Genomic DNA, 26376 nt, shown 5'->3' on the forward strand with positions numbered 1-26376 from the left:
ATTCAAACTCCCAAGATTAACGACAAGCCCACAAGATGGCGACAATAACATTCAGGCGCATGACGCGCTGTCACTACTGCAGAGGATTATGAAGTTTGGTCAGAGGAGAGCCTGGATAGGTGGAAATTGACCACAAAACGGTACGGAAATAAAACATGTTGTGTTTGGTGCGAATAGCTTTGATATTTGGTGAAAAAGTGTGAGGAACGTGCGATCTGAGGTGCTGGCCGTGAACGTAAAGATCGGTTTTGGGGTTGTTTTGCCGCTGACGGGAGGCGGTCGGCTCAGAGAAGATTCTGCTTGGTGTCTCTTAAAGAGCAGGTTTTTCTAGTTTCATATGAGGCCCAATATGTTGGGCTGGAGCAGACAGATCTCTGGTTCTGTTGCGTTTTGTGTCGGGAGGTGCGCTGAGGGAGGCGGTACAGTGTCTGTCGGGTCGAACGCGTTAATGCAAATTTAATAAAATAACAAATACCAAAGGAAATACTACTTCTGTCAAAGGGGTAAATCTGTGAAACACTCTGGACAAGGAACTAAAAACAGCAAACTCTCTGAATGAATTCCAAAAATTACACAAAATAAGGGTCATTGACAAATACATTACAGTGAGGTAGCAAACAAACCTCACAATCCATACTTTACAAAACTCATAACCAAACTAAACTTCTGTTGTTCTTTTCTTTGATCAATCTATCAATTACTTTATTTTTTGTATTATTTTTGTCTGTCTTGTGTTTAGTAATCTATCTCTGTTCATTATTTATTGTTAGTACTAATCTTAGCGGTCTCATAAAGGGTGAAAAGGACAAAGAAAAAGGAGGAAAATTGGAAAGGAAAAAAAGAGTACAGGGAAAGGAAAGGGAAAAGAAGAAGGGAAAGAAGGGCAGGAAAGGAAAGATAAAGAAAAATAAATAAATAAATAAAAAGGGACAGCAAAAAGAATAAAGAAGGGGGGAGGGAAAAAATAAGGGGGGAAAAATCGACTTCCTCTGTCACGCTCCATCTTGACTTTTGTTTAATGTTTCTTTTTTTTCTCTATATCATGGTGAGGTAAATGTGGGCTAAATATGCTTCGGCTTCAGCCTGAAACCTTTTCAGTCTGATAATATGTTGACCATATATACATATATGTCTTTGTACTTTTATGTTTATTATATACTATGACCGAAATAAAATCTATAACCTCAAAAACCAAAAAATCCTGGTGAAGAAGGCCACCAAACGCTCTTCTTCCTCTGGAAGCTGAAAAGGACTGGACTCTCCTCTCAGCTTCTGACAAACTTCTTCAGAGCCACAGCTGAGAGCCTCCACTGTCTGACAGCAGCAGTGTGGTACGGAATCAGCTCAGGACATGAAGGTGTTGGCCAACAGCACAGGGGATTGTGGGGAGTCCTCTGCCACATCTGGACTCAATAAAATAATGAATGTGTGTGTTCTCTCCATCCTGCTCCATTCATGACCCTTATTGCTTTCTTTAGTAGAGTAATGGCTCGTTTAATATTGTGATCCTTCATGAATGTTTGGTTTATCAATGTGTAACATGTGATTTACAGGATGATTGTTCATCTGTTATGGCCCCAAGAAATCTGATTTGATACACTCTTTCAGTGTGAGCCCTCCATCAAAAGTCTCAGTGTTGTTTGATTCAGATTATTGAACTTATTCTTTTCTGTTAAAAGTCAAACATTCAACTGTTTTCATCTGTGTTCATGCTTACAGATCAGAACCAGAACAGGTGTTGGCGTCAGCCGCCAACCACAAGCTGACGTTGTCCGCAGAGATGTTCAGACTCAGTTCATGGTGTTGTCCCCCGTCGAAGTCTTTCAGCACCACCTGTGGCCTGTGCTGAGTCTTGCATCAGTCGGTGTCAGTGTCACTCATTCTCCAGCTGTCTGCAGGGACGGTGCAGAACTTCATATATCTACTGACAACACATATCTGTATATCAGACGGTTTTTCAATCATTTCAAAATTGTCGGATGAAAAAATGCTGACATAATTTAATCTAATCTGGTTTGCTCTGTTCTCATCAATATAAATCCTAATTATCATAATAACAGCAGTGAAGGTTCAACAACTGTGAGTATGTTTGTGCGTTCTCCTCTGAGTCTGGTTCTACAGAAAGTCTCCTCTGAATCTGGTTCTACAGAAAGTCTCCTCTGGGTCTGGTTCTAAAATCTCCTCTGAGTCTGGTTCTACAGAAAGTCTCTGAGTCTGGTTCTACAGAAAGTCTCCTCTGAGCCTGGGTCTACAGAAAGTCTCCTCTGAGTCTGGTTCTACAGAAAGTCTCCTCTGAGCCTGGTTCTACAGAAAGTCTCCTCTGAGTCTGGTTCTACAGAAAGTCTCCTCTGAGCCTGGTTCTACAGAAAGTCTCCTCTGAGCCTGGTTCTACAGAAAGTCTCCTCTGAGCCTGGTTCTACAGAAAGTCTCCTCTGAGTCTGGTTCTACAGAAAATAAGTTACATTTTTTGTTTCAACTAAACTATTTTCATGAAGCTTCTTTCTATATTCAGCAACAAGTCAAGCTGATCAATAGTTGCTCTAAATACATTTCATGATGACTCTGACTTCAGACATGGTCAACCCCTTCACTGTCAAGGTGTGCTCTCTAGCGCCACCTAGGTCTACCAAAATGGCCACCACCGCCTGCAGGAATGTCACAGAGTGATCAAAGGAAAACTTAGTTGATCATCTCATCATGACCTAAAAATTATGTTCTGACACTCCTGACCAACACACATCAGGAAGTTACCAACTGGCCTTTCAAAATAAGATGTTCCCTCCAGTGTAGCCTTGAAGAGAGACTATCTCCTCATATGAGCTTTAAACCCTGATCAGATGACAGAGGAGACCCTGCTGAATACAGTTCTGTAGTGTTTAATGCTGGCTCTCGGAGGAGGCGGACGCTTTTTCTATCGCTCCCTACTTTGCTCCTCCCTCCCTATCGTCTCTGCTTGCTGCTCTCTGTCTCGTCTGTTTTACTGGAGGAATCACTTGACTTGGTTTTTCGAACAAACCAAATATCAACCATGGAATTGATCAGCTGGTCTCTCTACGCAATTGATACGAGTCTTTCAACAAAGAGCACAGGAGCGGGGGATCCTGCCTGTCCGGACGGGACTCGGCAAGCTGGGTATGTGATGGACGCCCGGGAGAAGTGGAGGGGTGTCACATGCCTGGCACCCCTGTCTGTCCAGGTCATTGTGGATGATTACATTTTCGGATTTAGGATGATCGGTCTGCTGCTGATTGGTCGGGGCTGCGACCTGATCCTCTGCAGGATTAAGAAGACCGCCGCCACAAAAGACGTCCACGGGAGGACGGTCTGTTCAAATCGACAGGCAAAAGCTGAGACTGACCGTTTGTGTGAACTCTTTTGAAAGGCGGACATTTTGGGTTATGGACGATTGAGACGCAAGTTGAATGTCACCATCGCCGAGAGGGTTAAGCCAGCTTCTGTCTGAAATGTGGAGAACTGAGCAAAGGAAGGTCAAACGGCTCCTTCCACACTAAAACAAGATACCTTCTGATTGTGTTTGGCGCCCCTGGAAGACTAAACTAATCTCCCTGAAGATACAAGACTGATTGCTTTGTCTATTTTCCCTCTCTCACTCTCAGCTGCAACCCAAGTTCACTTTGGACTGCTTCATTAAAGGCCGTCCCGGCAACTACCATCTGAGTTGGAGCGCAAAGGGGAGGCGGGCCAAACCACACACACGCGTACACGGACTGATGAACTGAAATGCCACATACATGCCACACACACTCCCTCCCCCATTTTCAACATCTCCACCACACCTTTCTGCTGACGACTAGTGGTGATGACGTGTTGCGCTGATATAGCTGCGACCGCTGATCTGTTAGTCTGATAGCAACTTGTCTCATGTATCTTGCTGTGTTTGTGGGCAGGTTGGCTTTTTTTTGGTCTCTCACTTCTAATCACGACTCCCTTCGGAGCCGTGATCTGAATTGATGTATCTTTTTTTACCCCCCCTAATTTCTGTCTGAGTTTCTTTAACTCTGTTTCCTTTTCAAGACGGAGCGCCGTAATTGGCTGCCTGGGTGTCTTAAAAACCCATGCAATTTCGTTGCACTTGTAACTTCGGTAACTTGTTGCAATGACAATAAAGACAATTCTGATTCTGATTCTGATAATAACTCACATGCTTTGGATTCCGTTCTCCGTCAGAGTTGAAGTCAGAAGTCTCCTCGTCTTCCGTCTCTCATCCTCATGAAGATGTTTGTTGTCAGTTATGATGGAGTCTGATGGGAGGAAACACACTGATCACTAACTGAGGCTCAACTGGCCTGATATGGTAAATGTTCTGCAAAGCACTTTACACTGCAGTATCACCTTCACCCATTCGCACACCGGTGGAGGCAGCTGCCATGCAAGGCGCTCAGTCCATCCACTGGGGGCAATTCAGGTTTCAGTGTCTCGCCCAAGGGCACTTCGGCACGCAGACAGGGGGAGATCGGAATCGAACTAACAAACTCTTGATTGAGAGACGACTACTATCCCCACTGATCCACAGCCACCCCGATGAGTCAATTTAGAAGGATTTTGCACGATCTGCCATCCTCCCTCCTCTTCCTCCACCTGCATAGCCTCACTCCTCCTCCTCCTCCTCCTCCTCTTCATCCTCTTCATCCTCCTCCTTCTCTATTCACTCCTCATCCTCTTCCTCACTCCCCCTCCTCACTTATATTGCTACTCCTCTTATTCACTCCTCCCCCTCCTCTTCCTCTTTATCCTCATCCTCACTCCTCCTCTTCCTCAGTTCTTTTCTTCCTCCTCCTCTTTATCTCTCCTCCTCCTGCTCCTTCTTGTCTGTCTTTTTGTGTGTGTGTGTGTGTGTGTGTGTGTGTGTGTGTAGAAATTCTGATGAAGAAGGGAGAGGTTCAGAGAGAAGAACACCTGAATATGCAGAGTGTCACAATGTGTTTAGACATGTTAGCATGAATACACACACAGACACAGACACAGACACACACACACACACACACATACACACACACAGCAGCCAAGAAAATGAGTAATGAAAAAGGATCCATATGTATTTTCACTGCACTACTTCAGTGAAATATTGGTTCTTTTTAAAATCACCATAGAGAGAGAGAGTCCAAGTCCAGGAGCTCAGCTCCCACCATTCTCTGTCCCTCCTTCACCCTCCAGGACAAATATTCCAGGAACTCTCCTCCTCCGAGCCTGGTTCTGAAGGATTCTTCCTTTAAAGGGACTTTTTTCCTTTTCCCACAGTCTCTATTACTTGAGTGTAAAGAATCGTTGAGTTTTTCTCTGTAAAAGTGCTGACAGATGACTGTGTTGAACTTGATGCTCAATCTCACTCCTCCTCCCTCCTCTTCCTGCTCCCCATCCTCCTCCTGTCTTTGAGAGGAAGAAGGGAGTGGTTCAGAGACAAGAACACCTGATTTTGCAGGGCGTGTCACAATGTAGTAAGACACGTTTCTCTCTCTCTCTCTGTGTGCAGAGAGAGAGAGAGAGAGAGATTCCTGCTCAAGTTCTGCAGAATGTGTTGAAAGAGAGAATCATCTCCAACATGCTTTATGGGGGCTGCATTAGAGGACAACTTCAGAAGCAGCTTCAATTCTGAACAGATGAGTGTTGATCTGTTGATGTAGTTTTGGCACATGCAGAACTGTCACCCAACTTCTCAATCAGCTGTGATCAGCTGCGATCAGGTGAAATCAACTGCAATGCAGTTCAATCAGCTGAGATCAGTGACCATGAGGGTGAGCTCCCAATTACTGACGCCATGACGGGGTTTCCAGGTCGAGGAACATGTTCTGGCCCAGGAGTTCTCCAAAAACACATCTGCTCTGGAAACAAAAGGCCAGCCAAGAGAGGAAGAGGCTCCAAGCGGTGCGAGCAGCAACAGCTGCACGGCGGGCGTTAGCGCTCGGCACCGACAACAAGGAAAAAGGAATGAATTTCAGAGCAACAAAACCTCAACCTTGAAATCTGCATTGTGTTTCACCATTTAGATCTTCACGGTCATGTGGGCGAATGTTTGCTTCTCACGAGCTTTGGCTAAAAGGTGCCAACACTGACTTTTTTGCTAGTTTTAAATCAATCCCCTTTCTGTGAACTCCCGCAGCAATTTAGCGCGCGGCTAACATCGGCCTCTGATCCACGCCGGAGCGCGTGGGGCTGCACGGCGCTTCCAGGCCAGTTGGACCCGCAGCAGCGCGGCTAACATCGGCCTCTGATCCACGCCGGAGCGCACGGGGCTACGACACGCATCCAGGGCAGTTGGAACCGCAGCAGCGCGGCTAACATCGGCTTCGGCCCCACACCGGAGCGCACGGGGCTACACGACGCTACCAGGTCAGTCTGACGCACAACGAAGCAGCAAACATCGGCCTCTGATCCACACCGGAGCGCACGGTTCTGCTGGACACCAAACATCGAATCAGGTGGTATTGACACCAAAAAAAAAAATGACAAAATGCCACCGAGAAAAAATGTGGATTTTGGGGAAGACTTGGATGACATTAAAAAAACATTAAACTCTATGTCCACAAAGATGTCACGTTTGGATGAAGTTTTGGAGGAGGTTAAAAGCCTGAGAGAACTTGTGAAAGAAAAGGACAAAATCATAAAACAACTTGAGCAACGTGTGGAGGATCTGGAGCAGTACTCAAGAAAAGAAGATGTGCTGATTAGTGGATTACAAACTAAACATCGGTCATATGCCAGAGTTGTGAATTCAGGTGAAGCCTCAGGAGAAAATGCACCACCAGAGGAGCTCCGAACACTGGAACAACAAGTCACTGATTTTTTCCACCAAAAAGGTATTAACATACACCAGGACACAATATCTGCCTGTCATACAATTCCAAACAGAAATAGTAAAAACAAACCATCAATCGTTATAAGATTTATAAACAGAAAACATAAAAAAGATCTTCTGAAACAAGCAAAGAAACTGAAAGGCACAAACGTGTATGTTAATGAGCACCTGACAAAAACCAATGCAGACATTGCAAGAGAAGCAAGATTCTTGAGAAAACACAACAAAATAGTGGCAACTTGGGTTTGGAATTGTAGAGTCTGGATACGGGTCACAGAAGGAGCAAATGCAATACAAATCAGGAACATGGATGATCTGGTGAAATACAAATAACCCAAATGAACGGACTTGTGTTTAAGTATAAAGGACTGGAGAAAGCAATAGACAATCATGGATCACATTCATGAATTAGACAGAAACTTAAATGACCATTTAAATTCAAAGGACTGTGAATACTATACCGAGGACACATTTAATGCTCAGCACATTGACGCAGATACCTTGTCAATTATCCATGTTAACAGTCGAAGTCTCTACAGTAAATTAGCAGAAATGAATGAGTACCTGAATAACTTTAAAAAAAATTTCAATATCATTGCAGTAACGGAAACATGGTTCAGGGATGATATTATGAAAGAGGTCACACTAAATGGTTGTGAGCTTTTTGCAGTGAATCGAAGTGGTAAAAGAGGAGGGGGTGTGGCTTTATATGTGAGTTCGGATTTGAAATGTAAACCAGTTAAAGACATAACATTGATTGAAAATAATGGCATTGAAATTATAACAGTTGAAATTATATCTACAACAGAGAAAAACATTTTGATAAGCTGTGTGTATCGCCCACCAGACAATTGTGTACAACAATTTACTGATAGTTTAATGGAACGGTTTGAGAGACATAGAAATAAAAAGCAGATTATATGTGGTGACTTTAACATTAACTTGGGAAATAAGAATGATTATAAAGTAATGGATTTTTTAAGTGCAATGAATAGTATGGGACTTTTTCACCTCATACATAAACCAACAAGAATCACAGCCAAGAGTGCAACAATCATTGATAACATTTTTACTAATATTACTGGAGACATTGTGCTGAGTGGGATCCTACAGTCTGACATAAGTGACCATTTACCCATATTTGCTGTGTGCAGGTACAAGCATAACATAAAGCAAAGCAAGAGTACAAAAATGTCAAGAAACAGATCAGTGGAAGCACTAAGAGCATTAAATGAAGATCTTACAAAACAAAACTGGGATGCAGTCTATGTTGACGATGTTAATGAAGCCTACAATGCTTTTATTAATACAGTTATTGATTTGTATAATAAAAATTGTGCATTAATAACAAACAGAAAGAAAAGTAATGATAAACCATGGATGACAAAGGGAATAAAAAATGCTTGCAAAAAGAAAAATTACTTATACAGAAATTTTTTGAAAGAACAAACAAAAGAAGCTGAAAACAAGTATAAGAAATACAAAAACAAACTAGTATGGATAATTAGAAATAGGAGGAAAGATTACTACAGTGAACAACTGAATGAAAATAGAAATAATATAAAGTCAACTTGGGGAATATTAAACAAGGTATTAAACACAAAAGAAGAAAAAAACTTCTATCCAAAGTACTTTGTGAAGGAAAATATTGAAATACATGATGAAAAAGAAATTACAAATGAATTTTGTAAATACTTTACTAATGTGGGACCAAATCTCACAGTGAATATTTCAAAAAATTCTAATATAGATGAAAATTTAATAAATAATCACATGAACAGTATTTTTCTTGAAAAGGTGGAAAAGGAGGAAATCTTAAAAATTGTACAAAACTTTGGAAATAAGAGGTCGACTGATGGTGAGGGGTTGGATATGATCATTGTGAAAAGTATAATCGAATTTGTAATTGAGCCATTCACTTACATTTGTAATCTGTCATTAACCACGGGAGTTTTCCCTGATAAAATGAAATTGGCCAAAGTCATACCCCTGTATAAAAGCGGTGATAAACATAACTTCTCTAACTATCGTCCAATCTCGTTACTTCCACAGTTTTCAAAAATATTGGAGAAGGTATTCTCAACAAGACTTGACAATTTCTTACAGAAACATAAAATTTTGGACAATAGTCAATATGGTTTTCGGGCTAATCATTCCACAGCACTGGCAATAATGGAATTCACTGAAAAAATTGCAACAGAGATCGATAACAATAATTATTTTTTAAGTATTTTCATTGATTTACAAAAAGCTTTTGACGTCATCAATCATTCAAAATTACTAAAAAAAATGAATATGTATGGTATCAGAGGAGTAGCTCACCATTGGCTTTCAAGTTATTTGGAAAACAGAAACCAATATGTACATATAAATGACACTAAATCTGAACTATGGCAAATTAAATGTGGTGTGCCCCAAGGTTCGATACTTGGGCCAAAGTTATTCATCTTGTATATGAATGATTTTTCTAAAGTGTCCAACCTTGGGAAAATTCTATTCGCAGACGATACCACATTATTCCATTCAGGTAAAAGCATACAAGAAGTCACAAAAGTAGTGAATGAAGAACTGGAAGTAATAAAACATTGGTTTGATTTAAACGGATTAATCCTAAATGCCAAAAAAACAAATTTTATGTTGTTTAATAATAAAAAGGAAAAAGTGAAAGTAAAACTCAAAATAGATGGAGTTGAAATCCATCGTGTAAGAGAAACAAAATTCTTAGGAGTGATGATTGATGACGATCTAAAGTGGAAATCTCACATTAATTATACCAAAGGGAAAATTGGGAAAGCCATTTCTGTGTTACATAGAGTCAAGTTTTTTTTGAACAGTTGTGCTTTGTTAACATTGTATAACACTATGATTTTGCCTTATCTCATGTATTGTGTTGAAGTGTGGGGCACGACATGTAAAACTTATTTACAGACAATATTTATACTACAAAAAAGGGCAATAAGGATAATAACAAATAGTCACTATCGAGAGCCGTCTAACCCATTATTTATTAAACTGAAAGTTTTGAAATTTCCTGATATTGTTGATTTAAGCATCCTAAAAATAATGTATAAGGCAAAGTGGAATTTATTGCCTGTGAACCTTCAGAATATATTTGAAATAAGAACCAGTATATACAATCTTAAAGGAATAGACGTGTTCAAAAAACCCAGATTCAGAACCAAAATCAAAGAAAGAAACATTGTGGTAAAAGGAGTGAACTTATAGAATGCTCTGAAACAGGAAATCAAAGAGTGTAAAACAATTATGGCATTTAAGAAACATATAAAAAATTCCATACTAGAAAAATATGTAAATGAAAACTAAGTTGTTGCGGGTGAAAACATTTTTTATTTTTTGATTTTTTGATTTACTGAATATGAGTTTTTGAGTATTGTTAAATTGTATTTATTCAAATACTGTATGTAAAGGGGCAGATATAATAAGATTGTTCTTCTTTCTGCTCCTTTTCTTTCGTTTGTTGGTGTCTAGATTGATGACATTGATGTATTTTCATCTTTTTTCTTTATTGTCTTTGTGTTGTTTTAAACGAAAGAAACAAATAAACTAAACTAAAACTAAACTAAACCATCAGTTGTGTTTAGCTGTGATCAGGTGTGATCAGCTGCCATCAAGTGTGATCGGGAGTAATCACTGCAGTCACTTGCGGTCAGTGTCATTCAGATGCGATCAAATGTGATCAGGTACAATCAGATGTGATCAAAATCAATCACCGACAATCAGCTGTGATGTGGTGAACTCAGAAAGACTAAAGTGATCAGCTGCAATAAAGTGCCATCAGCAGGGATCAGGTGTGATCAGGATCAATCAGCATCACAAACATGTACATGGACAGTGAAATAGTAAAGAACTCAGCTGCCTTGATCTGTGATTGTTGGAAAACTGGGCAGTTTTCTGCTCCATTTCATAAAGTACAGCTTCTCCATTTTGATTTGACTGATTATATTCTATCCGGCGGAATGTGGGAGTAAACCAGGGAAATCTGACCAATCACAGAAGGAAAACTACAGCAACAACTCATCATCAGTCAGGTAAACCTCACCAGTCCCACCACGGTCTAAACCAGCTCACGTTCCCATTAGTGGGTGAACAATGCAATTCTGCTTCACAATGAGAGGAAGAGCCGACATCCAAGCATCAAAAAGCAACGTCACTATGAAGGCTTGGCCGACACGAGCTGGTTCTCCATGTGGGAACCTTTCCAGCACCTCCTGCTTAAAACCCAGAGAGTCAGAAGGATGGTGAGGCCTCACTTTCACGGCCTGTGTTCAGACTGAAAATCAAGATCAAGAGAGTGTGTGTTTGTGTGTAAGTAAAAGACACTTCCTCCAAGTTTTAGGTTTTCTTGGAACTGAACCACTCCCTCTTCCTCATCACGGAAAATAAATTCCCCTAAGGACAGATTGCACACAAAAGAAGAGGCGTGATTGGCCTCATTTCTGGAATGTAACCTGACAGCAAACACCATCAGGAGTGACGCAGCTTCACTGAACAATGTCCACACACACACGCACACACACACATAGAGTTGGGTATGGCTATTCTTGGGGGGACCCTCCATTAACTCCCTTTAATGTCTAGCTCCTAACCCTAACCCTAACCCACACCAAAACAAAGCCTATCCCTAAAGAAATGTTTTTGCCCTTTTACTTTTTTCAGTAGCAACAACATGGTCAAGAAAACACTGTTTCCCCTCCGAGACCCAAAAAATGTCCCCACAAATGGCATTGTGCCTGGTTTTCCTATGGTTGTGGGGACATTTTGTCAAACACACTCAGTCAATCAAAAGTCTCTTTTCTGTATTGTGACAGTCTTTAGATCAAACCCTGACGTTAGAAAAGCTTTGAGACAAAGCAGAAGAGTCAGTCAGACAGATCTCCATGTTCCTCACCTCAGATCAGCTTCATGCTGCCGCTGGTCTCCGCTCAGTCCTGCTGTCTGTCTGAGTGTGTCTGATGTGAGGACGCCGTTTAAATCCACCTTCAGAGTGACGTCAGGAACCAGTCCAGCAGCCACACAGCAGCACACAAACATGTGGAGACATGAAGAAGGCGTGGCTCCATAAACCCTCCCACACAGTCACACAGTGTCTGATATTCTATTAGATATGAGGTGAGACGAGTTCAAGTTTAGAAGTCAGCACACTTTATTTTTAACATTCTGACTGAGGGAGACCAGACCAGGAATAATGTCTCCTTCTCTGAGCCAATCAGATTCCACAGCACACCAGCTGAGGGAGAATGTGGGGAGGTACAGTGTATGAATTTAAAAAACACCCAAGATATACTTGAATTCATCCAGTAATGTCATCGGTCCAACAAAACCTCTTATTGTTATAGGATAATGTGGGAGCCTGCACGGTCGATGTGAGGTTAGAAATACATGGTTAGAAGTATTTCTGTTATTTTCCTTGAGCTTCAGTTGATCAAGGATCCTGATGGCTGGCACTGTGGATAAACCCCACTGGCCTTTTGTGAAGAACAGTATATCCTGTGTTTCTGGACTCAGTCATTCTTTAGAAAGCGACGGCCTGTGGGCTGGCCTGGTGATACTCTGCCTTCCTCTCTCTCTCCCTGGCTTTGTTTCTGCTGCAGGCAGCTGTGGGCGGAGCTACCTGAGAATCAGGATGATGCAGCACACCTGAGCAGGCTGGGCCTCGGAGGCTTGAAACCATCAAAAAGTCTCTCTATATAGTCACACTAGTTTCAAGTTTATTTCACAATATGCCACACCAGGAATGGACTTTTAAATTGGAGAGGTAAGTTATTCCATTTCACAGTAACACACAGAACAAGAGGCTGAGTTCTAGTGAGGTCTGGAGTATTGTATGAACCATTTCACTGTGTGACTGGAAATCCTTTTGAAGGGTGTTTTCTGTGTGGTCGTTCAACCTGATTGATTGAAGACTTCCCTGTAGCTGCTTCAGAGTTCTTTGAGATAACTTTGTCAGTGGTTTATGTGTCTAGTATACTTCTGCTGGAGTTTTATATATATATAGATGGAGTTTGATTTGCCAGATTTTCATGAAGGTCATAGTTTGGACAAATCTCTTTGTTGTACTGAAGCTCAGCGACTGTCTGTTGCTGAGCTTTACGGTCCTGAGGTTCCTCCTACATGCTGTAAACAAGAATTGAGGGGTGAGTTGATTTCTGACCTGGCTGAACGGGCTGTACTTCCAAAGGAGGCGAGCCAAGCTGACGAGTCTGAGACAGTGGAAGCGTCTGGACCAGAGTCTGGTAGACCAGGCGGGGCCTTTCAGGGAGCTGGAGCTGAAGTCCAGAAGGTTAGAAGTGGAAGTTATGTCTGGTTCATGAGGAAAGAATGAGGGAACTAGAGATTAAGTCCAAATTGAATTGTAAGAATTGGTAGACAAACTCCTCCAGTTTCAAGTTTTGATGTCATATTTCTCCCACGATGAAGGAGCAGCTGGCAGTTTGGCCTGGCCAAAGACAGAGTGGACTCTGTTACTTCAGTGTGCTCACTGGAAAAACTCCTGAGGTTTGTTCCTCATTGATACCTGGTCAAAGCTCTGACTGGGAGGCTGTCATGGCTGCCATTGTGCCTATGAGCCTGTCCCAGAAGCCTGGAGACAGTGTTTCAGAGGCTGTTGGAAGTCAGACCACAGGACATTAGTGGAGTTTTCTGGAGGGAAGGAAGCTCTGTTTACCAGGTGGTGTGCATCTGGAAAAGTTGAAACAAAAGAAATTCACTTTAAAAAAAAAAATATTTCTTAATTTTGACTCTAAAAAAGTGGTAAGACCATTTTTCATGAAATTTGTAAAAAGTGGTAAGGTGATAGTAAGACTATTTTTTAATGAAATTTGGCAAAAAAAAAAAAAAAAAATTCTTAATTTTGACTCTAAAAAAGTGGTAAGACTATTTGCCATGAAATTTGGCAAAAAAAAAAGGTAATTTTGACGCAAAATAGTGGTAAGGCTATGTAGTAAAAGCATTTTTCGTGAAATTTGGCAAAAAAAAGTCTTTAATTTTAACTTTAAAAAAAGTGGCACGGCCATAAGACCATATTTCATGAAATTTGGCAAAAAAAAATTCATTTTTACTGTAAAAAGTAGTAAGGCTACTGAAATTTAGCAAATTTAGCAAAAAAAAAAAAAAAAAAAATTCATTTTGACTTTAAAAAAGTGGTAAAGTTTTATAGTCAGACCATTTGCCATGAAATTTGGAAAAAAAAAAAGTCTTTAATTTTGACTTTAAAAAGGTGGCAAGACCATAGTAAGACCGTTCTTCATGAATTTTGGCAAAAAAAGAACTATCCAAATTTTGATTCTAAAAAAGTGGTAAGGCTACACTGAGACCATTTGCCATGAAATTTTGTAAAAAAAAATATGTCATTAACTTTGACTTCAAAAAAATGGTAAAGTTATATATTAAGAAAATTTGCCATGAAATTTGGCACAAAAAAAAAAAAACTATACAAATTTTGACTCTAAAAAAGTGGTACGGCTATAATAAAACAATATTTCATGAAATTTGGTAAAACATTTTAATTTTTACTGTAAAAAAGTGGTAAGGCTACACTGAGACTATTTGTCATGAAATTTGGCAAAAAATATCTTTCATTTTGACTTTAAAAAAGTAGTAAGTTTATATATTAAGACCATTTGCCATGAAATTTGGCAAAAAAAAAAAAAAAACATCCAAATTTTGACTCTAAAAAAGTAGTAAGGCTATAGAAAGACTATTTCCCACAAAATTTGGCAAAACATTTTTTTTAATTAATTTTGACTTTCAGAAAGTGGTAAGACCATTTTTCATGACATTTGGCAAAACAAAAGTTTAGTTTGACTCGAAATTGTGGTAAGGCTATATAGTAAAAGCATATTTCATGAAATTTGGCAAAAAAAATTCAATTTTTCCTGTAAAAAAGTGGTAAGTCTACACTGAGACCATTTGCCATGAAATTTGGCAAAAAAAAAAAGTCTTTCATTTTGACTTTAAAAAAGTGGTAAGGTTATATATTAAGACCATTTGCCATGAAATTTGGCAAAAAAAAGTTTATGTTGACTCACAATTGTGGTAAGGCTAAAGAGTAAAAGTATTTTTCATGAAATTTGGCAAAAAAAAAGTCTGTCTTAATTTTGACTCTGAAAAGTGGTAAGGCTACATTGAGACCATTGTTCAGGTCTTCTCCAGCTTTCAGCTCCGTGCACTGAGCTTCCGGCTCGGGAGAGGTGCACCGCAACTCTTAAAGGGACAGCGTCACATATTATTTTTTGTCTGACAACTCCAAATTAATACACATAAAGGATGCTACAACAACTTTTAGTTAACGAATACTGTGAAACTGAGATAAACAATACAGAGTCACACACTGCATTACATTTCACATCACATATGCACAATACACAGTGCAGCTGAGCCACTCTGGCCTCATAACTAACAAAGCAATTACAAAAGAGCTTAAATGCTATTAACAATATGAAACATGAGACTAACTAGTGTTAGCATTTACCAGTTAGCATCCGTGAGTTAGCATCGCGCTAGTTAGCATTCGCGAGTTAGCATACGACAGTTATCGCGAGTTAGCATCGCAGCTAAAGCACAACCCAAAGAAGATACAATGTAAAACAACAGCATTAGAAACACTCACAGACGTTGCCTCAGCGAAGGGGAGAGAGAAGGAGAACCACAAAAGGGAGGACAACGGTTGGAGCTCAAATGAAGCAGCCGATCATGGCACAGGAGCTTACTGTTTTCTGCTAGTGCACCCGCCACTTCCGGTGGCGCGCTGGCTACTTCCGGTGACACGCCGACTACGGGGTGCCATGGCAATGAACATAAACAAACCACATTAAAATATTGAAACAACTAAATAACATCCACATACATATGAGGGGCAGAACAGTAAATGAAGACTGCAGCAACAACCTGCATGTGTTACAGATCTACATGTTCAAAAAGGAGTAGGAAGAAGTTAAACTTATTTAATCGTACCCCTTTTATCCACACCTCCTACAGTGATATTCTAACTTTTACATATTTATACTTTTCATACACTTTTCATACACTTTTCATACACAGTCACAGCGTCACAGTGTAACATGTGTATACACGTATGTGTGTGTGTATATGTAGTCAAATAAGCAATTGTGCAATTTTGTGCAATTATGGTGTCATTTGACTTTTCTACAATGAGCAAGTAAAACATTGTTCATTCTTCTAACGCATATAATGATTAGATCGCGTTGTTTGTTATATATTCTACCAGAAGAATTACAAAAAACAATGTTAAGGCAAAAACATGACACAGATTTTATTTTGACATCACTTATTTAGGAACATGTATCTACTTTCTTTCTGGCACCCAACTTGCTTCTGTTTAGATTGACGCAACAGGGCTGCGGAAAAATAGGCTCCTTGCTGAAAGTTTCCGGACCGCGGCTTTGTAGCGATGCCGGAGCGGACTGCAGCCGCACTGTGGCTGCTGTGAGCCTGGCGAGAGCCCGACTTTACGCTCCACGCATGGTACATTGTCACGCACACAGCAGAACCGATAAGCAGAATCGTCAACGAGACAAACAATTCCTTGGAATTGAGTCCCTACTTGGGACCAAACCCACTCGACGAAGCATGACTGAAATAGTATACACAGCAAGTGCAGGGATCCGTGACACTTGTGGGTGTATTGTATTTCCTGGATGATGTGAATAGACCAAACTAAGTTCTGAGATCATGATCCATTCCAAAATTCAATTTTAGAGTCAAAAGTTGGAACATTTTTGTTGGGACGTCCCAGAGACATGAGACCAAAACCAATGACCTCAGCATGGCATGAGTGGAATTCACAGCAAATTTGGGGGTCACAGACACACGCAAAGATGGTCAATTCCAACTTTGAATTTGTCAGTCAAAAGATTTTTTTGTTTTTTGTTTTGTATTTATTATTCAGTAACATGATATATTCTTGAGTGGTTCTGTGTGCGAGAGATTTCAGATTTTGATATGTGGTACACATCTTAGTGTGTTATAAGTGACTGTACTAGGTCTTCTACTTCAACATCACAGATGATATAAACCATCCATCCATCCATGGAAAATGAATGGATGGATGGATTTTTCAGCCCAGAGTCTAAAGTATGATAGACCAAAAGTTATTATCCACATTATTAATCCTAGCATCCATCCATCCATTTCCTACTGCTTATCCGGGGCCGGGTCACAGGGGCAGCAGTCTTTACAGGGATGCCCAGACTTCCCTGTCCCCAGAAACTTGCTCCACCTCTTCCAGGAGGATGCCAAGGCATTCGTAGGCCAGCCGCGAGACATAGACTACGTTTACATGCAGCTAAAATTCGGGTTCAGGTCAATATCTGGGTTTCTGAAACATTAGGAAAACCCCGTTTACAAGCTTTAACAGACAGAGAGTTACCCCGTTTACAAGTCAGCGTGTTCAATCGGGATCTCCCTTTCCAAACCACGGTGCATGTCATGCTGTTCTCAAAACAAAACAGCTCTGACCGGAGCAGCTTGGTGTTGCCAGATTGGGTGGGGTTTCTGCCAAAGCAAGCTTCTTTTTTGAACATGTTGATTTAAATGATTGTGTTTATGACGTCTTTTTTTTTTTTATCATACAAATGCAGTTTTAACGTGCATTTTCAACCGAGGAGGAGGTTTGGGCTGCTTTCTACGAGTTTCAGATTTTTTTTCGGTCTCGATCGACAGATCTGGCAACCTCCTCCCCTGGCCTGCAGAGGCAGACGCTGCGGTGACTCCGTTCTGTAGACAGAACGCAGACAGAACGGTTGTTCTGTTGTACAGGATTTTTCTGCAGGCCGTACAAATCGCCGACTTTCAGAAGGAAGCATGTGCGATGTGCGCGCTCAGAGTAACAGTTCGTATCATGTGTTACGGAAGCCTCACACGGACAAAAGTGTGGTGAGTTTCGCGCCTACTTGTTGCTGGACTCAAAAGACCATGATTCATTGTGGATGGGAGCATGCGCAGAGCCAAAAACAATGTCCCTTAACTCGTTATCTGTTTACACGGCGGCACTTTCGAGTTTGAAAAGGAGTAACCCAGCGGTCTTTTTTTTTTTTTTAATTTTTTTTATTCAAGTTTTCTAATATTGTCAACATTAAACAAATCAACAACAACCAAATTAAAAAAAACAAAAAAAAACAAACAAACAAAAAATAAATAAAATAAAATAAAATAAATAAGTGAATACAATAAAATACAGTCAGCGCTACACTGCAAGTAAAAAAAAAAAAAACATTTGGCATTAAAAGTAAAAATAAGACAAAAAGAGTGGCACCCTGGCATGAAACTAAGGCATTGATACAATTTTATATTTAGTTAGATGTTCTAAAAAAGGTTGCCAGATCTCTGCAAATCTGTCAAACTTGTCTTCAATAGTATACCGGATCTTTTCCATGTGCAAAACATTCGTGATTTCACTTAGCCACATCTTAAACTGAGGTACAGTGTCAGTTTTCCATAAAGTTAAGATAACTTTTTTTGCAATAATCATACCATATACAACTGTATGTCGTTCAGAGGAGCTTAGGTGCAGAAGTGAAGGAGATGTCCCCAACAAAGCAATCACAGGGTCTGGAAGAAATACGCAATTGTACAGACTTCCATACCACTGGAAGATTTCCTGCCAGAAGTTATGGATCTTTGAACAAGCCCAGAATAGATGGGCCAGAGAACCTTCCGCACATTTACAGCGATCACATAAGGGAGATGTCATAGGGAAAATTCTATGCAATTTAGTCTTAGAATAATGAAGTCTATGCAAAATCTTAAATTGGATTAATTGATGCCTAGCGTTAATAGAGCAGGACTGAATACTACACAAGCTCTCCTCCCAGGCCTCGTTCTCAATCTGCAACCCAAGCTCCTTTTCCCATGCATTTTTCAAAAATAAAGTATTATATCTCAACTGACCAGAAAAGAAGTTTACAAACCCAGACACCAGTTTTTTTGAATCAGGTGAACTTAAGAGAAATTTATAAATTGGACTTTCTTCTGGCAGAGACTCAAATTCCGGTATATTCTGTTGAAGATGATTATCGGTCGAATCCTCCTCTCCAGTAACCTGGCATAGACTTTCCCAGGGAGGCTGAGGAGTGTGATCCCCTATAGCTGGAGCACACCCTCCTGTAAAGCAATGTTAAATAAAGACATGAATGTTGTTTCAGTCCACCCTGGTATCATGGTAAGTTAGAACACTATTAGGATGGATTTAACAATTAAAGTCTTGTGGTTAGAGACGATCCACTCTGATGGAGGTGTGGAAGCACTTCAATGGATAACAAAGAAGAATTCAACAACAATTCAAAAAGAATTCCCAACAACAATAATAAAAACTGCAGATAACACTCAGGTCGGTGTGTTCAGCACCGTGGACAGCAGCAGCACATTCACTCAGATGGTGTGGTGAACAGTGAACTGTTGTTCTATTATTGATTTTTTTTTCCAATTGCATGTGATACTGGACAAATTATTCAACATTTTTTGGGAGCTTTCATCCTCTGAAGGTGGGGTGGGGGAGGCAACTGTTTGAGGAGAGCTGAACTAGTGAAACTACTGCTTAAGCTTATCTAAGTGAAACAATCTACAACACGATGGACACAATACAAAAACATTTGTGACACAAGCTTGGACTTTCTTCTTAAAAAAAAAAAAAACAAAAAAAAAACTTTTTTTGTCTGCAGAACAGACAGTACTAGGATTACTATTGCAACACCACATCATCAGTAGGGTAAAACTAACCTGTCATGAGACAGGTTAGTTTTACCCTACTGATGATGTGGTCTAATCCCAGCTCACGTTCCCTATTAGTCGGTGAATTCTGCTTCACAATGATAGGAAGAGCCAACAACAAGGTTCAAAAAGTGACGTCGCTATGAATGCTTGTCGGCCACAGGCCAGTTTTCCCTGTGATAACTTTTCTGACACAGCTGTGACTACAGCTCAGCTTTCTGATTGGTCAAACAGAGTGTTACCACTATCCCTTTAATAAAACCATCCCCAGTCTCCCCTGTTTAACCCCTAATTTCTCCCAGGGGTGTTGGAAAAGACAGCAGCCAGCACACTGACCTTGTGACTGAGTTTCACAAGGTCAGAATGGGGGAAAGTGTGAACCGGATTTCCCGAAAGACATCAAAATTAAATCATAAAAGAAGATGTCATGATTTAGAATTTAATATGGAAACACTGGGTTTTAATGTGTAATTTCCACCTTTCCCTACACACCAAAGTTCCAATTCTGAGCACCCTCACCAAGAGCAAACTTCAGTGGAACTCCACAGCTCCTTTCCACCTCCACTCACTGACGTTATCTCCATGCCAAACTGTTCTGATGGACCTGACAAGCTGTCCCCCACCTCTGGAACCTCAGCAGATCCGGTTCCAGCATTCCCAAGCAGTCTGTCGCCCATCCTTCCGGGTCACTTGAGCTCCTCTCCAGAGCATGATCATTCTACCCCTCTTCCTTCAGCCAAGCATCTTTCTTCACATCTCCATCATCTACATTCGTACAGCTTTGCCAGAAAAATGGAGAGCTCTCATCCTCCTCTTCCCCTTTCACCCATCGCATGTGATGTAACTTCTGCAGTTGATCAAGCGGTTCAAGCCAGCCTTCCAGGGAACTCATGCTCCTGCCAGTGTAAGCAACTGAAGCAAAGAATAACATCCCTGAAAGAGAAAATGAAGATTCTTTTGGCTCATCAGAAAACATCAAACAGTATCCTACCATCACCAAACCTGTCTGCAGAGACGGGGGAACAGGTTTGGAAGACGGAAACCTCACCAGCAGTACACCTTTATTTGGTAAGTTTTCCTTTCTTTTTTGTCTAAAAGTTGTGGGTGAAGAAGAAAGATGGTTATGCTAGTTCACCTTATATGTTCTTGAAAGTAGAATGTTTTATCTTTTTTTTAATTCTTTTAGAAAAAAACTCACCAAGACTACACAAAATTTGGCCTGGGTGCAAGGACAGAGCTTAAGGACATGGACAGTGCAAAGCAGGCCATGAGCCATGGGTCAGGCTTTTGTCTTTACCTGGCCTCTGGCCTCTCAAAACACTCCGTTACAGCTGACCTCAGGTTCCTCGGGGATTTAGACAAGTTGTGTAGGTAAGTTTTTTCTTTTTTTTTTCTATCACAAAATGAACATGAGTGGTCAATAACAAATGGCTCCCTTACTTTTATCTGTGGCTTTCAATTATTTGTCAACAATGATGTTTTGAAATAGAAATTTTGATGTTGCAATATGGAATGTAGTTTTCTGGGGTGACTTAGCGGTAATATTAAGTAGCTCAAAACTATCTGTCTTTTTTCACAGCTGGCCAGCTCACCTCAAAAAGAAGGGGTATCCCCCGGCCACTATAACGAACATGCTGACCAATGTTGTGGGCTTTTTGAAGCATGTTGAAAATAGCTTTCTCTCAAATAGCAAGTTGAAGCTGGAGCAACTGGGGACTTTGATGTACCAGCTGAAAAAACTGAAATCTGACACCCAATGAGAGGTTGTCGTCCACCGACAAAAGGTGTTGATGAATTAGACAGGTAGATGTTGTCTCTCCCTTTCAGTTTCATCTTCTGTGCTCTATAATTTGAACATTTTTGTGAGCATTTTTTATTCTGTGGTTTTTAGAAACTGGGACTCACAATGTTTCCCTCTTTGCATTTCACACTGTTTTTACAGATCACCAGCTCAGTGGAGGACAGGCAAAGGAATTCATGACGGCTGCCAGGAAAAAGACTCGTAAGCTTCTAGGTAAGGACCTTCACTTATTCTGTGTGCCAATCATAAAGTTAGAGGCTCCTGGAGAGACTTGTGAACATGATCAATTCACTATCAAAATTCAGCATTGAAAGTTGGAACTTGTCGTAACATGCTTGACTGGGGCTGCACAATTAATCGAATTTTGATCACTATCACGATTTTGGCTGCCGCAATTAAATTTAGATGATCATCTGTGATTTTAAAGTTGAATAAGTGAGCTCTGTTGCATGTCAAATCAAGCACTTTCTCAACCCAGTAGTCAGCCAACCACCAGGGGGTGAACGAGGTTAGGGCCTCATCATTACGCTGCTGAAACAGCAAGCGAGCAAACCCTGCAGCAGCGGCAGTGGCAAATGATAAAGCCATGAAACAGTACAATGTCGGGTGCAGCAGGCAGTGACAGTGCTGAGGCATCTGGAGGTGAGGTGCCACTCGTGCCTCGTAAAGGAGCAACATCTACTGCAGCGGTTGGCAGCTGGCGGCCCAATGCCACTTTTGGCCTGCGAACAACAACATCTGGCCCGCCAGATGATTTTGAGAATCCGAGGCTCCTGCTTCACGGAGGCAGTAACACCGTCCATTCACCTGTCAGGATCCAGCTCCTCCTAAACCGCCTCCATGACCTGTGAAACACCTGGAAACCCTCTGCGTCAGTGCCGTGCAGCTAATGCTGTCTTCAGGGCCGCTTCGTAAAAGTAGCCTGCTGACAGACGCCAGTTGTTAGCTTAGCTGTTAGCCACCGACCGACAACCTGGCTTTGAACAATTCCTTTGTGCCCCAGCATTAGTCGAAGGGACACGATCTCAACTTCTGTAACGGTGGAAAGAAGATTTAAATGCTGAGTGTCTCAGACAGAATGGGAAATGTTGTTGTTGACGGTCAGTTCAGTCCTGAGAGGAAGCATCTGAGTTGCGTAGCAGCGGCTTGGAGAGAACAAGGGAAGCATTGTTCTGGTAGGTTTAATCTCTGGGTTTAGCGTGACTGTTTAGTGTTCTGCTTGTTGTTTTGTCTTCATCTTGATCTTCAGTGATCATCCTGTTGCTCTCAGGAGTTAGGATGCAGCAGCCATGGTCCTTCAGTTGTGAGGCGTTCATATGGAGGTATATCAGGTGCAAAATGTTTGAGCACCTGTAACAATGAATTTGTATGTGTATCAGCACATTTGTGTCCCACACTCTATGAGTTGTGTACTTGAAAAATAATTACTTGTATGTGCCGATTTTTTTTCTCCACACAAATACAACACAAAAATACATATTCACAAAATCGTAATTTCAGGTGCACAAATCGCATTTACAGGTGCACAAATCAAATTCACAGGTGCACAAATCCTTTTCTACAAGTCACAGATTTCAACACTGATGTTCACATTTTGCACCTGTTGTTGCAGCGCACTAGGTGCAAAACATACTTGTGCACCTGTATCGTATGACGTGAAGTTACAATGAGAATTTGAATCAGTGCAAATCTGAATGTGAACTTGTGCAACAACTATGTTAAATAATTTAACAAGAAAATAGCTGTGTCATTTAACACACAAACACACATAGCTACTTACAACTACTCGAATCCTTCCCACGGGTCACACATTCTCTGTTTTCTACAAGTGCAAATCAGAAATTGTACTTCCGGTTCCGCTGAGATATCAGGTGCAAAACTACAAAACTAGGTGCAAAACCACAAAACGATCTATTCATAAATTCTATGAGCAAAAGCCGGGCCCGCTCTGAGACTGACAGACGTTTCGGCCAGTCAGAGAGAAGCTTTGTCCGCCCAGCCAATCAGAGGTTTTTATTCAATCTGAGGTCGGTCGATTTCGTCCCACAGCCAATTGGAAGCAGGGATGGATGCTACGCGGGAAGTCACGTCGAAGGAAGGCTACGTGCGAGCTTGCGAGCGGTAAATGTGGCGGCGAAGGGAGCGGTGATTTTTTGTTTTGAAGACATTTGAATAACAAAACCTTGTCAGGAAGCCACAGAAATTAGTATCCAGACGTGTTTCCTCAAAGCGCAGCCAGACGTGCGGGTTTGTTAAGGCTCTCGCCGACTGACAAAAGCCAGCGTTCGGCTGTGATGGCTGCTTCTGTGGAGCGAGACTGCCACCTTCCGGTCGCTCCGCAGTTGAGCCTCGGGGGTGTCCTTGGGGAGAGGGTTCGTGGAAGGACTGCTAGGACAGACGGGGCAACTTGATTGTTGTCTTATTATCAGTTATAGAGCCCGGGGTGTCAGGCACTCATATGGGGTTTTGATTTCTTACGAGAGACGGCTATGCCAGTGGAGCCTCCACTAACCAGGCAACAACAAGACCGAGTTATTAATGTAAAATGTCATAACAATAAATAATTCTGGTTTGCATGTCTTTTTGAAACATTATCTCTCAATTCCAGTATCTTTTTTCTGATGAAGGAAAATGGCGAGTTCTGGAAGTCCATTCCAAGTGAGTGCCTGTTGCACGTGCGCGTGCACACACACACACACACACACACACACACACACACACAGCATTTCTTCTGTTGGTTTTTGAAAATTGGTTTGGTGAAATAATTGATTGTATCGATTATCAGCAGTTCCCAATAGATAAGCTCTTTACATTTTTTTTCTTTTTCCTAGTTTCTTTGTTACTTGTAGACAAGGTCAGGTAGAATACAAGCATTGTCTGTACCATCGATAGATTTCCTGTTAAAGTGTTTCTTGTTGCATAAAGAAGAAGTCCTGTTTTGTGTGCAACTTTCTATACAGCATGTTGAGAAAAGTGGGCCAGTGCACGAATTTGTCCTTCAAATTTGAGACTGATTAACTTAGAATCGATAGTCCCAGGCAAACCTGAGTGGTTCCCTGTTAATTAGTAATTATCAATAATCAGAATTATTAAAATAAATATTTTTCCCAAATTGTGAATTTTTCATAAGTTTCCACGTTATAACTTCAGGGAGCTTCATTAGCTCCTGTGCACAACAGCCTTATCTTGAATGTGTTTCATGACACCCATCCAAGCATATTATCAATGCAATATATGCAGGGCACTGATCTTGTTTTGCACTAGTCTTTCTTGTCTCTTTTAGGTCCTGTTATGTGTTATGTAGCAGCCTGTCCTGTCCATGTCAAATTTCCTTAGAGACCAATAAAATAATCTTGAATCTTGAATAACAAAGTAGCATTTTGATAGATGATACTTGACATTCAACATAGAAATATAGTAATGTAGTTTACTTTGAGGTTTGAACATAACTCTGTCACCCCAGCTGCTTCAGTAGTAAGCCACAGGATGTTCATTTTTTGTTATTGTCATTTTCTTTTTTCCTCTCTAGGCAATATTATTGGACCATATTTTGAACCGGCTATACAGCCGGCTGTCAGGGTGGCTTGAAAGGGCCCCTTTAGATTTTGACTACCTCGAGTTTGCCATCTCTCAAGCGCTGGTCCTATTCAGTGCGTGTTCTGGCATACTACAGGTCCCAGATGATATAAATAGTTCTTTAACAGAACTACATGCTCTGGTGACTGCCAGAAACCAACCAGCTGAACCTCGAGTTTGCCTCGAACGCGAACAGCTCGGTCGCCCAAGATTTATTGTAAGCGAGGAAGATGTGTCTGAGCTTTTAAGTATGGGGCTGTCAGTAACTTGTACAGCCTGTCTACTGGGCCTGTCCAAGTGGACAGTTCATAGACGGATGACAGAATGGGGTCTCTCTGTAAGAGATCTATACAGCACATTGTCTGATGAGGAACTGGACAACTTGATCTCTGTAATTCTCTCTCTAATTCTGTAATTCACACTAATGTGAATATTTCCATAGATCATGCATCCTGGGGTCACCAACAACAACAAGACAAGTACGACCCTTGTCTTCTTCAGAGGTAATGCTTACAATCTAATGATATATTCTTAACTGATACAGCTTTACAACCTTCTCTCTTGCGTTGAAGAGGACATCACACAGGTTGAGATTACTCACAACATCAGTGCATGTCAAACTGTCAACAAGACAGGAAGAACTGGAAACTATTTACATTTATAGATGATGTGTCATCATTTGATAAGGGATGGGCCACAAGGGTTGCATAACACATAAATAACTATTTAATTGTGTGAATGCTGAAGGCATTCAAACCCAATTAACCCCAATCCTAGAAAGGGAAGGAGATGCCACCTGGTCGCATCAGATTTAATTCAAGAAAAAAGGGGATCATATTTCACCGGTATAATCATGTCCAGGTGTTTTGGAATATTCATGCCAGGATATTAAATTTACTTTGAATCCAGCTAACTTTCAGTTCCTCTCTGATGGTTTGGCTATGAGTTCAATTAAATGTTAAAATTTGAGATTTATGGGTGTTTAGTTTATCACCTGATAAGGTTCCATGTGCTGTTTTTTGACATAACTCCAGCATTCAGTTCCATCAGCATATTGATCATTCAAATTCAATCGATCAAAATAGAATTATATAGCTGACAAATCAAAAAATGCTATTGTTTTTGGGGCCAGTGTGTGACACCCTCTGTCTTTAACATTTGACTTGAATTTTAAAAAAAAAACTACTCTGTAAAATAGGCTGAAACTTTATAAAGAGAGCCATGGAGAACATAGCCTTCTCCAAAGATGGACAGATGTGCAACAGAAGCCACTTGTACAGAGAACAATGCAGCAAAATCCAGTAAGACCCAATAATTACCACAGAAGAACAAGATCATGCAAGGGAAGTAGGAAGAGTCGTAATGAGAAGAATATTTGTTTGATATTTTCTGCTCCATGAGACTGCCAAACAAAGTTTGTCATGGTGCATCAATGATA

At 40.9% G+C, this 26376-nt stretch overlaps 2 protein-coding genes across 2 annotated transcripts in view; both read right to left on the reverse strand.

Moving 5' to 3' along the window:
• LOC115382194 (NLR family CARD domain-containing protein 3-like) overlaps nt 1–4239 on the reverse strand; it is a gene marked incomplete at its 3' end in the record, with an annotated part of 1416821 nt that extends 1412582 nt beyond the window's left edge. Inside the window, 1 exon segment of the mRNA XM_030083889.1 lies at nt 4163–4239.
• The window catches only part of LOC115381319 (NLR family CARD domain-containing protein 3-like), a 77425-nt gene extending 65661 nt beyond the window's left edge, over nt 1–11764 (reverse strand). Inside the window, exons 1-2 of the mRNA XM_030082598.1 lie at nt 11724–11764; nt 4163–4262 (exon numbers count right to left, since the gene is read on the reverse strand). The gene's annotated coding sequence lies outside the window, so the exon portion shown is untranslated. The remainder of the gene's footprint in view (nt 1–4162; nt 4263–11723) is intronic.
• Between the last annotated feature and the right edge of the window lie 14612 nt (nt 11765–26376).

The sequence above is a fragment of the Salarias fasciatus genome, chromosome 23 (assembly GCF_902148845.1).
Source record: "Salarias fasciatus chromosome 23, fSalaFa1.1, whole genome shotgun sequence".
NCBI classification, from domain to species: domain Eukaryota; kingdom Metazoa; phylum Chordata; class Actinopteri; order Blenniiformes; family Blenniidae; genus Salarias; species Salarias fasciatus.